General features: G+C 34.7%; 1 protein-coding gene across 1 annotated transcript in view; it reads left to right on the top strand.

Moving 5' to 3' along the window:
* Positions 1-12,729, top strand: part of LOC129234304 (oxidation resistance protein 1-like) — a 258,164-nt gene that overhangs the window by 76,265 nt on the left and 169,170 nt on the right. The window lies entirely within an intron of this gene.

The raw sequence follows: 12,729 nt of genomic DNA, 5'->3' as shown, positions 1-12,729 counted from the left end.
ATAAGGCACTTCCTAGTCGCGTACTCTCTCATTTCGGTGATCAGAATTGGCACCCTAGATCGTGTGATTTAACATTTTTAAATTTCTTCTTATGCGGTTATTTGAATTCAAAGGTCTATGTCAGCAAGCCCACAACCACCGGTGCATTACCGTGTTGCGATACCGAGCGCCAATAACAGTAACTTCTTGACCAGCCTCAACTTTCATTATTTTTGAAACAATTGTTCAATAATGAAAGCGCGTTATTGAATCGTATAACGCTCCATTTTTGATTACCCTAAACTCTCAGCTGTCAAATTGTTCTTTTTTCAGGGTTGCCAACCATTTATTGCAAAAATGGCGGCAAATTCAAATCTTGCGTTAATTTTGGGACACCCTTTACATTAAATTGCAAAGAATAAGATGGACAGGACATGTAATACGCATGTCCCCTGAATTCATCCCGCTTAATATCCTAAATGCAAGACCAACTGGCAAACGTCCGAGAGGAAGACCGAAAATTCGATGGCTGGATTGCTTGGAAAGAGACTTTAAAATTATTAAATCCCCAAATTGGAGAAGTCAAGCGAAGTCAATCAATCCTGCTGGAAGGAACTTGGGGAAAATGCCAGAGGACCCACCGAGGTGAGGTCGAGCCAATGATGATGGTGATAATCTGATTTTGTGGTTTAGGAGTTCTAGTTCTTAATTAGCTACTTTTACTTCTAAATGTTTGATGCAACTTTAATAGAACTTATTAATAACTGTTTTAGTTAAAACTTAGAAATTTAATTTTTTTTAAATTTCAGAAAAAATAATTTTAATGCCGAACTTACTGTATTTGACAAACAAAAGATAAAAACTCAATTTATGCAAATTCTTACCGTTCTCACTTTGCAGTTACAGTTATAAGAAACCAAAATTATTCTTTAGAATAAGTTTAAATAAATAAACGAAATCGAAAACTCCCAAACTGAAGCGTTTTGAAGATAATGGTTTTCAAAACTCAAGCGGAGTAAGAGTGTATTTACTATTCATTAAAAATCACTAATCCTCGCTTCAACTGGGGAAAAGCATTTGTCTCTCGATATTTTAATTCGTCCCTCGCTTCTCCAACCTGTTACTGGCTCAGCTGATCGACGTTTCTCTTTCGACGCAAGTGAAGCGCGTGCCAAAAGACCTATGGTTCAGCTTAATTAACTCCTTGATTCAAGGAGGCTGTCTGCTCAAAAGAAGACAAGCTGAAGTTCCTGAATTTCGCTCAGTTTTCCGAGAGAGAAGGAGAACTTTATCAACGATACGATCGCCAAATGGTCTGCGCCAGACCCCCAGAATGAGATGGAGATTGATACCGCTGTAAGAACATTAAACGGTTATAATTCTTTTCTTTTTTTGTTATCAACTAAGGCGAGAAGAGCTTTCATCACTTTTGATCGTGGCAATGGTTTGCAGCAAAAAAAAAAAAAAAAAAAAAAACTAGGAGACACCTTTCGATTTACTTATTTTATTGAGGCAGTGAGAAGCAAAGGGATGTAAGTGGACATTTTCAAGTTTTGAGTAAAGCGCGTTTAAAGATACCGTTCTAGGTAGGTTTTCATTGAAATTTTTTTCTAAATCATGCTGTATAGCAGCAACTACCAGGGCTACTAGTACCATCTCTTGCCCTAAGACAAAGTAATACCTACACTTTGTGTACCTGCCATGTATACTGGTTATCTCCAAATTTTTAATTTTGCCACTTTCATCCCTTTGCTTCTCACTGCCTCATATGTGTTCTGAAGGAAATGTTTTCTGAAGGATGTCGGGGAGGGTGACCCAAATCGGGTAGATCGCCCAAATCGGGTAGGCCCATCGTATGTCCCCCCCCCCCCCCATGGTGTGTTAGCGGCGATGAATGTCGTGTTTACCCGAACACCACTGACAAGGAGTGGTTACGGTCTCGGAAATTGAGATCGGGATGAGATTTGGCAGATTAGTAGTATCCCTTAAGGGTACTCTCAGGGTAAAGTAATAAAGCGCACTAGCCATAAAATTCCGAGAAAACAGCCTTTAAAGATTTACGTGCAACTTATAAACTAGTAGAGACTATTCGTAAGCAAGTGTCCGGTGGTCATGTGGGCAGCGCTGGGGTTCCATGCGGCCGATCCGGGTTCAATTCCACTGCAAGTTTCTTCTTTGTTCATTTATAAAGTGACTATTACCGCTTTTTGCAGCTTGAATTGAAGGTAATTCTTAATTTTTAAAATATGATGTATTTTTAATGTGTGATAGTACATTAAAACTCTGTTTACTATTCTCACAAAGAAGTGATAACACATTTTTAGATATCATAAACTTTGACGAAGTAAATGATTTTTGCAATAAATACATAATCAGTTTCTTTGTGGATGAGTAAGAATGTTGTTTTATTGCATGCAAGCAGGTAGTCAAATTTTAAAAACCCTAACCGTACTAATCGAGCAATGGTTTTGCTCATAGACTAATAATAAGAGTAGACCGAGCTTTCCCAGACTTGCTGATGAAAAAAATGGTTCATGGATACATCATGTGACTAGTGGAAGGCTTGGCGAAAACTTTGGCGGCATGGTTGCTAGATGGCAACATTATCTATAGTTTGGTACTCGACATGTAGCTTAAGACGTAATGTGTTTTCATTGTAATTTTTTTTCCTGGTGCAGAGATTGAACTGCTTTTCTTTTAGTTATGCATTATTTTGACATTAGTAATTAGTTTTTGATCACAGTTTTCAGTAACTTTTATTTCATTTGGAACTACTACTTCAGCGTTGGCGTAAACGTTTTGCGTTAACGCAAAAATGTACTAATCGGTATCTTAAATTGAAATTGTAGGCAAAAATCTTACCGTTTGCCGATTCTTTTGGGGCACTTGCATCTTTAATTGCTTAGAGAGTTATTGAAATTGAATAAAGAAAATGCACAATACTATCTAAACGAAAAACTCACTATATTAACAAAATATTTACAACTTAGAATAACAAATTTACAAATCGGACTCCATAAAAGATTCCGCGTTCCATCAATTCTATTTATTTTATTTCTCGCCGGCTTTGATCGTCTGCTTCGATCAACGCCAGCTGTGGCTAGGATATCCACCAGTCACATGGTTTGGTTTATGAGCAGCAAAAGGGTTGCCATAGCTCGGTCTACTCTTATTATTAGTCTATGGTTTTGCTCCTTGATTCTGTTATTTGTAAATTTATCGTCTGTTGTATTTTACATTGAATATTCAACTCTTTATTTTCTAACTATTATCGTCTGCAATGTTAATATTTGTTTTCATCATTAAATTTATTTATCGTCTGTGCTGCATATTAGACTGGAACATTGTATACCGTGAAAAAGGATTTCAGTTTTTAAAATATTGTGAATCGAAATGGTCGATTATTGAAGTAACAATGAAACAAACAAAATCTGTTGGCAAAATGGATCAAAATTCATTGCACAGTGAAATGTTGAAGCAGAGATTAAAAGATGCGGTCGTTTATTACGAGAGCTTGCTTACTGAAAATCATTTGATTGCATCAGAATCATCAAGTTCAATTTCTCGTGAAGCAATGTTAATGGGCGAAAAAATTTATGAACGTACTATGGATATGCTGGTTGAAAAAATATTTGTAACTGATGACGAACTTGCTCATGAAAATGAAAACTGTGAGGAGGAACCTTTTGAGCAAGTCGAAATTCAAAGCTCATCAACTGAATACGAACCAGAAGAGAAAAAAAGAAAAGAGGTAGAGCATCTTCCTTTTGATTACAAAATTAAAGTTGTGAACGTAGCAATGACTCAACCCACATGGAATCTACAAACATTACAAAAGAAAGGATGCAGTCGGTTAAAAAAAAGAGAATATTTATCGCAATGGGAGAAAGAAATAAAAAATGGAGGAAATCTATTCGATAAATACGATGTAATCAATTCTTGGACATATGATCGTTTTCTAGAAGCTCGAGAGAATTATCAACAAGTTACTAATCGGAAATTGCAACAGTGGGCTTTAGCAGCAGCACGACAGTTTACAGATTTTGAATTTAAAGCATCTGACAGTTGGGTAAAAAAATTCAAAAGAAGCATGCCATTCGTCAACGAAAAGTCACAAAATTTGTATCAAAAAGAGAAACTGCGACGATCGAAGAAACTTTGGCTTCTGCAGACACTTTTGTAATCCAGACGTTAAAGTTGATACCGAATTTCAAAAACGATTATGTTATCAATACTGTCCAAACAAGTAAGTAATTAAAAACTTATTTTACGATCTTCAGACCAAGGGCGGATCCAGCTTCTGGTTTAGGAGGAGGTCATTTTCGGAAAGAGAGGGGTAAAAGGGTAATTTTTGTGCGAAATGGGCAATTTTTTTCCGAAATATGTCCCAAAAAGGCAATTTTATTCTATATTTGGTCATTTAAAAGATGGGTTATGGACCCCCCCCCCCACTACCCTCTCTTTGGATCCGCGCCTGCTTTTGACAAAATATTTTAATTCCCATTTCCTTTTTCCAGGATGTCAGTATCAGTCGGTGTACAACAGGACTTTGGCTCAAAAGGGAAGTAAAACTATTTTCGTCAAAAGGCACGACATGAATAGAGTAACGAATTCATACACCGCTCAATACTCTCTTACCCTGTCTGGAAAAGTTCTGCCCCTTGCATTTGTTTGTTTACAAGAAGCAACTGGTATTTTTGGCCCCCGAATTCAAAAAACAATTGATGAATACTCGCAAAAATATAAAAATGTCATAATAACATCTTCGAAATCAGGAAAGCTAACGACAGGACTATACATCGAATTTTTGAACGGTTGCTTGAAGTTTTATGTGGGAAAAGAAGAATTTCTATTGATTATCGACTCTTGGGGAGGACAAACAAAACCTGAACTATACGACCAAATTTTCCAGGATGATGAAAAATCTCCAACTTGTACAGTTAAAGTGATTCCACCAAAATGTACTCCACTTGTTCAACCTTGCGACGTCTATTTTTATAGACAGGTAAAGAATTTAATAAAACGTATACAAAATTGCGCGTATCTCATTGAAAATAATAGAGAAATAAATACCCGTTAAGACTGTATAAAAATACAATCAATTGTCCATCATCAACTGTCATCGCCAATTTTTGATAAAATGATTCGATATGCCTGGTATACTTCTAAACTTTCTGACAAAAGGGAAATCGTCCTGAATGTAAATGAAGTATGTTTTCCAACGACTCTTTCACAAAAAAGCTGCTCCTGTAAGCAATCTTCCTTCTAAATTGTGCGAGATGTCATAACAGTTTTTGTTTTCCATGCTTTTATGATAAATATCATTCTGGTGTATGTACATAAATAACAACTATATTGTTAAAAATCATCTATAAATTAAGCTCTGCAGTAATTTTGTAGCCGTTGTAATTCAAATTTTAACTTGATCGATTTAATTTATCTCCATTTTCTCTATTAAAGTGCTTTACGTGTTTAAAAATTTCGCATTATCTTCAATTCAAATTGCACAAAGCTGTAACAGTTACTTTAGAAATGAACAAAAAAGAAAGCTGCAGTGGATTTGAACTCGGATCGGCCGCATGGAACCCCAGAGCGCTGCCCACATGAACATCGGGCACTTGCTTACGAACAATCTCTACTAGTTTATAAGTTGCGCGTAAATCTTTAAAGGCTGTTTTCCCGGAATTTTATGGCTAGTGCGCTTTATTACTTTACCCTGAGAGTACCCTTAAAGGATACTACCAATCTGCCAAATCTCATCCCGTTCTGAATTTCCGAGACCGTAACCTCTCCTTGTGAGTCAGTCCCAGTGAAGCAGTAGTGAAGTGGCATGGCGCAACCAGGTTTAAAATTAAAAAAAAAAAAAAAAAAAGATACATTAAAAAAAATAAAAAAAAAGAAGTTTTGTAACTTGTGATTAGTCGAAGACTAGCTTATTTTTTTTATTGTCAATAATATTAACTTATTCTGACACCATCCACCTGTAAACTACGATGGTCATTCCTTTTTTTAAAATTATTAATTTAAGGTTATAATTATTGAAACAAAATAAAAAACTTGCCTTTGGGCGAAGCGGGTCGGGCAAAGCTGGTGTAGGATTTAATCATATATTTATTTAAAATTTATTGACTCGTGTGCTGATCTAGATTTTTCTTTCAATAGGATAAGTATAACTTTAAAAAGTTATTTTTTTGGATGGCAATTAATTAGTCGATTAATTAACTCAATAATTTTTTTATGTTTTATTAACAAATGTAGGGTGGACAGGGGCACTAAACTTGCCCCGAACACGGGGCAGGTTTACGCATTGAGTCACGTTTACGCATAATAAAAATGATACCGCAAGTAGCAAGTGATATAGGTATTTAACCAAATTTAAATGTTTTATTCCTCTTAAAACACTTTGAAAATAAGAAAATCACAAATAATTCATTAAAGAACATTTTATAGGCTAAATTAAAATCAGAGAGCTTAGTGCTAATTAAAAACATAAACTATTTAGTCATCTTCTTCATCACTGCTAGATTATACTGACAAAAATCAATTTTTCTTTTCGCATACTTGTCTGCGCAATACTTTCGCATACTTTTCGCATACTGACTGCGTTTTGACATCTAAGACATTGAACTCTGTCTTGTCCTTTTTTCGATTGGTTGTGCGCTTTCAAACAATAGATGCAAGCACAATTTTCTACTTCCTAAACAGAATCGTTCATTAATTTCTTTTTTACAGAGTGTACTAACTTTTTCCCTGTCGCAGGTTTTGGTTTCATACTTTTTTCTTTGATGTCTTCTATTTCTGCTTCAATACTAACTTGTAAATTCTAAAGTAATTTCTCTTTTTTTTTTTTTGTTCTGCCCATTTTGTTTTTTTCTTTGTAGCTTCTAACTGCTCTTGTCTGAGGACTCTTTAATCGGAGTATCAGTTAGGAAAAGAAAAGAGGTTGCTCACAATCCTTTCCTGGTTCCTAAGCTTTGGACCTACTTTTGCAAATGGGTTCAGTTGGGGTAGTCCATATGTGACGATGGTGTAGGCCTTGTGGGAGAAATACTTGGATTATCGATAAGCCTTTTCATTATTTTGACATCTAACGTGGTTCTGTTAGTGTTTTGAACGTAATGTCTTACCATCTTTAAAATAAAGAAAATGTATTACAGATTGAATAGTGTATAAAGTTAAAGCGAACAGGCATTAAGACAACACTGTATAATTGTAAGCTATAAGATACGAATATGTTACTTAATCCAAAATGAATGGTGATCTTCAAAACTAAATAACCTGACAATATTAAAGGTTTGAGATAGTACACAGCGAAAAAGGCTTCCGGGGCCCGTTTAGAAGTAAGACAGAGTAGTAAGACACAGTAAGAACGTGCGTAAATGTGCCCCGATGAAAATGTGTAAACGTGCCTCGTCGGCTAAGTTTGGATTTACTTTTAACGTGCAACAAAATTTAATAAGTTTTCTGTCCGTATAAATACAATTCTCAATAAGAAGTTCCGTCTAGAACTAAACGAGCCTACTTTCCCGTATACCCATGCTACTTTCTAGTACCTGATCAATATTCTCAAAAATGGCTAAAATCGCAAATTGTTTAAAACACATTTTTTTAATATCGTAAGCTGACTTCTAGGAATAAAATATTCCTCGCTCATCTTAAAAAAAAAAGAACAAATAAAATAGCAGCACCTTTTAAACAAAGCAGCTAATACACTTTTTTTCATTAAAAAAATTCTTTAACAGCTTTCAAAACGAAAAATTAAGAATTAAAATTAATAAGCTTATTAAAATAAATACATCATATCAACAAAAAAAAAATCGTTTCTTTTTCCCCTGTTGCCAAAAATGTTTTTTTAAATGAATTAATGCACTTACCAAAATAAATAAAAGCAATAAAATGTCAACTTAAAGAAATAATTTTCATCGTCAAAAAAAAAAAAAAAAAAAAAAAAAATCATCTACGCATATCTTAATGTAGAAACATAAACGACTTCAAGTTTATTCGCCGAAAACTGAATACCTAAATTAAAACTTCAGCGTGAAAATAAAAACAAGTCATATCAACAATAAGTATTTCACAGTTAAAACCATAGCTGCGGAGTCGGAGTCGATCTCATTTTGAGATAAAGGAGTCGGAGTCGAATATCCAAGAATCGGAGTCAGTCATTTGTCCTCCGTGTATAAATTTTTGCCACAGCTACGAAGTCAGAGTCGAAGTCGTGGAGTCGGAGTCCGATCAATTGTCGGAGTCAGGTGCCCCTAAATTCTCGGAGTCGGAGTCTGGAGTTTGGCGTCAAGAGCTATTTCCCACAAAATTTGTTTGAAGTAAATCCGCCTTCAAGTACGGAATCTACATTGACTTTCAGTTTCCCCGTAGGCGCTAATGTTAAGTTTTTTTGAACTGTTCAAAATTGAACAAAAAAAAATGCAAATCAAAAAGTGAAATATGGGAATAAGGTGTCCTCGCCGAGATCTTTCGAACAAAAAAAAGTTTGTTCGAATCGGACTATTCATTCAAAAGTTATTAGGAGGGGACAGACAGACAGACCAACGGACCGACAGACAGACATTCTCCCCCATCTCAATACCCTACTTTCCAATTTTTAATTTTTCGATATTTATTTAATTATTTTATTTATTTTGACCTTTTTTTAGTTTTTCGCGATATTTTTAAGATGGATTAAGCCTTCTTTCATGCTTTTTTCTTCTTTTTCTGACTTTTACTGGGAAAGTAGGCTAAAAAAAGGACAAAATTCCTCTATTTTTTATATATTTATTTGTTTTTAACAAAGTAGTATTTATTTAAAATAGGCTTCAAAACGTTCAACACAAAATTTATTCGGCTCGGTAGAAAACAAATTTTTTTTTATCCGCATGCTAAACCGAAACTCGACTGATGCACAAAAGCTTGTGAGAATATTTGCTAGGGAGTAGCATCAATCTGGTATGACTGTTGGGCTCTCCATTAATAACTCGTTTAAAAAAAAAGGGCACTGCGTAAACGTACTAAATGCGTAAACGTGCCCCTGTCTACTCTACTGATTTTAAATTGGATATTTATTTACATTATATTTATTTACATATATTAACAAAACAAGTTGTTAAGTACAACTGTTTTTTTTTCATAATGGCAGGTAGCTAGTCAACTATTTTAATCATTTATAACTTCATTTTTGATTAGCAAATGTACCAAACCACAATTAGTTAAGCTTACCCGCTTTGGGCTCAATGGTAGGGCAAAGCGAGTTTTTAACATATTTGTTAATTTGATAATAAATAAATATTGGGTTTGAAATAATACAAAATTCACTTTTTATTTTGAAGTTCAAGAACCCTGATAGGAAATAAAACCGAAATTGTTGCGATTAAAATCCAAAAATTACAATTTTCGAGCGTTCTTCGAAAACCTACCCGCTTTGGGACCCCCTCCCCTATAGCTTTATTTGAGATTCTTCAGTTTCGTTAATAAATTAAATCTTTCGATCTCTTCATCCTTTAGTACTAATATGTTTCGTATGTAAAAGATCTAGGGGCATGGGTAAGTAGCTAATTTTTCAAAACCGAGATCGAAGAAAGTAATTTTAAAAAAGGCAATGTACAAAAGTCTTTCTTACTGGCAATTTTTTTGAAACCCAACTCTTGGTTTCTTTAATATACCTGCTCCGCGAAATGGAAGGCAAAGTGAACAAAGTGAAAAAAGGAATCTTTAAGTGGTCTTCTAAAATGTTATAAAAAATATTAAACAATGAATCAACAGACCTTCCCTGACATTTCTTTGAAAGAAAAAGCATGAGAAAAGAAATCTCCATTGCTTATTTAATTAATTTTTACTCTTCCAGTAGCAAATCGAACCACACCGTTTTCTTCAGTAAAAATCACCTGGCAGGATCTGCTAATCGACTTTCGTATCATTTTTATATAAATTATAAAAAAATATAAATAAAAAAATAAAAAATAAAAAAACATTGTTTTCTGTAGTAAACAGGGTAAGGGGCAAGGTGAAAAATTCAAATTACCTTATCCACTCATGGGTAAGACACGTTCTTATTAATATTTAAATCAAGAATGAGTCCATTAGTTATTTAACAAATATACTATTTTAGCAACAGTCGGCTTTCATTATTGTTTAAAACTTTAATAACATAAACTTTCCTAATGAAAATCTATATAAATAAAAACAAAGAACATATATGTATGTATATATGTATATACCCTTTAAGACCCACAGTTTACAGTTACAGTCAGATCTTTATCAAATTTGGCAGGGAGGTACTAGAGCACAAGAGAAGGAACGTAAAGGGATTTTCGAACGCAAAAGAAATTCCGAATCGTTCGAATTTTATTTTAGGACCTGAAAATGGCGTTAAAAGGCTCTTTCTACCACAGATAATTATCCGATTTTCTTAATTTCAGTTTCATTCGAAAGTCCGCGAAAAACACCCCGAAAGTTGTTTTACTTCCTTCGAATTTCAAAAACACCAAAGCTGTAAAATCACCAGGAAAAAGTTATAAGCATTTTAAGCCTAACGGATCATTAAAATCTAATCGGAAGTTTATGGTTTGCCAACGAGCTCATTTAAATTAGCGTGAATAAAACCATTGAGAAGAAAGATCTGTTTCTTTTATTTTCTCAACTGTGAACAAATAAATCCTTGCTTTTGCTTTTAGGCAAAATTTCCCTTTTTGATTATTTTTTGCCTCCCCTCTCCCTTTTTTTGTACTGCCAGCAGAAGATAATCAAAGATTTTAGTTGTACTAATGGAGGGTTACGTTTAATTTATTCGGGACTCTTAGCGTTACAGTTAACGAAATTAATGAATCATTACTTTGACGGGAAATTTTACAGTATTTCCCCCCTATTATTATTTCCTTAAATAATAATAGGGGGGAAATACTATTACGGTATAAACTATAAATACTAATTTAGACGGTATTACTACTACGGTAGTAATACCGTCTAAATTACGATTACTACGGTATAAACTAGAAATACTAATTACGGTACATAACTTTTATTTTCGAGGTAGACCATGCAAAGCCGGGCAACGCAGCAAGTAATAAAATACATGTTGCATTCAAAAACGCAAGCAATTCTATAGAATTCCTTTGATTTTTGAACCTGGGGCTCCGCGAGTAGGACCTACTCCTGGGCGGTGACCCAGTACACACACACACACACATACACACACCACAGCCCAGGTGGAGGGACATGCTTGCAGATGTTTGTCATGTACTGGATGCTGTTTTTGTCTAGAGAGGAGTGTATAAATTCGAGAAGGTCGGGTATAAATAAGCTTGTCAGACTTCTGAAATGTTACACCGGTACAGCGGAATTCCCTCCCCAACCCAGCGTTAGAGTAAACAAAAAGGTACATTCCCCGTTTGGCGGTTTTTTTTTTTTTCGTGTTTCAGACGATAGTTCATTTTTAATGATGTGAAGAAAGTAGCCCCAAAGAGGTAGTAATAAATGACAAAAGCAGATACATTTAAACATGTTTTTTCCTACACGTTGATATTCAAGAGTTACGTAGTAAGAAGAAGTACTTTGAATGAGAAATAAAAATCTGAACAATATTTACATACTAGAAAATCGCCCGTCAATGTATGACGGGTGAAAATTGCTTCTACATTAAAATGAAACAATTGCCTGCTTAGGGCTATTAGATAGTTGACATTTTAACCTTAACTCTAGCGGATGAACCCTAAACCCAGTAGATATAGCATTCTTGTTGACCATTTTTAGCCTACTTTCCCAGTAAAAGTCAGAAAAAGAAGAAAAAAGCATGAAAGAAGGCTTAATGCATCTTAAAAATATCGTGAAAAACAAAAAAAAGTCAAAAATAAATAAAATAATTAAATGAATATTGAAAAATTAAAAATTGGAAAGTAGGGTATTGAGATGGGGAAAAATGTCTGTCGGTCTGTCTGTCTGTCTGTCTGTCGGTCTGTCTGTCGGTCTGTCTGTCGGTCTGTCTGTCTGTCCCCCCCCTAATAACTTTTGAATGAATAGTCCGATTCGAACAAACTTTTTTTTGTTCGAAAGATCTCGGCAAGGACACCTCATTCCCATATTTCACTTTTTGATTTGAACTATTTTTTGTTCAATTTTGAACAGTTCAAAAAAACTTAACATTAGCGCCTACGGGGAAATTCAAAGCAATTCCGAACTGTGAGGCGAATTTGCTTCAAACAAACTTTGTAGGAAAAAGCTTTTGATAAAAAACTTGTATATAAGATATCTTTTTGATTTGAACAATTTTCCGTTCAATTTTGAACAGTTCAAATCCCTTAACATTAGCGCCTACGGGGAAACTGAAAGTCAATGTAGATTCCGTACTTGAAGGCGGATTTACTTCAAACAAACTTTGTTGGAAATAGCTCTTGACGACCAACTCCCGACTCCGACTCCGAGAATTTAGGGGGACCTGACACTGACTCTGACTCCTGTTCCCGACAATTAATCGGACTCCGACTCCCCGACTTCGACTCTGACTTCGTAGCTTTGGCAAACATTTACACACGGAGGACAAATGACTGACTCCGATTCTTGGATATTTGACTCCGACTCTTTTATCCCAAAATGAGATTGACTCCGACTCCGCTGCTGTGGTTTGAACTGTGAAATAATTATTGTTGATATGATTTGTTTTTATTTTCACGCTAAAGTTTTAATTTAGGTATTTAGTTTTCGGTGAATAAACTCAAAAAATATGCGCAGACGATTTTTTTTTTTTTTTTTTTTGACAATGAA

This window comes from Uloborus diversus, chromosome 1, assembly GCF_026930045.1.
Source record: "Uloborus diversus isolate 005 chromosome 1, Udiv.v.3.1, whole genome shotgun sequence".
Taxonomy (NCBI): Eukaryota; Metazoa; Arthropoda; class Arachnida; order Araneae; family Uloboridae; genus Uloborus; species Uloborus diversus.
This window is presented reverse-complemented; position numbering and strand designations above follow the sequence as displayed.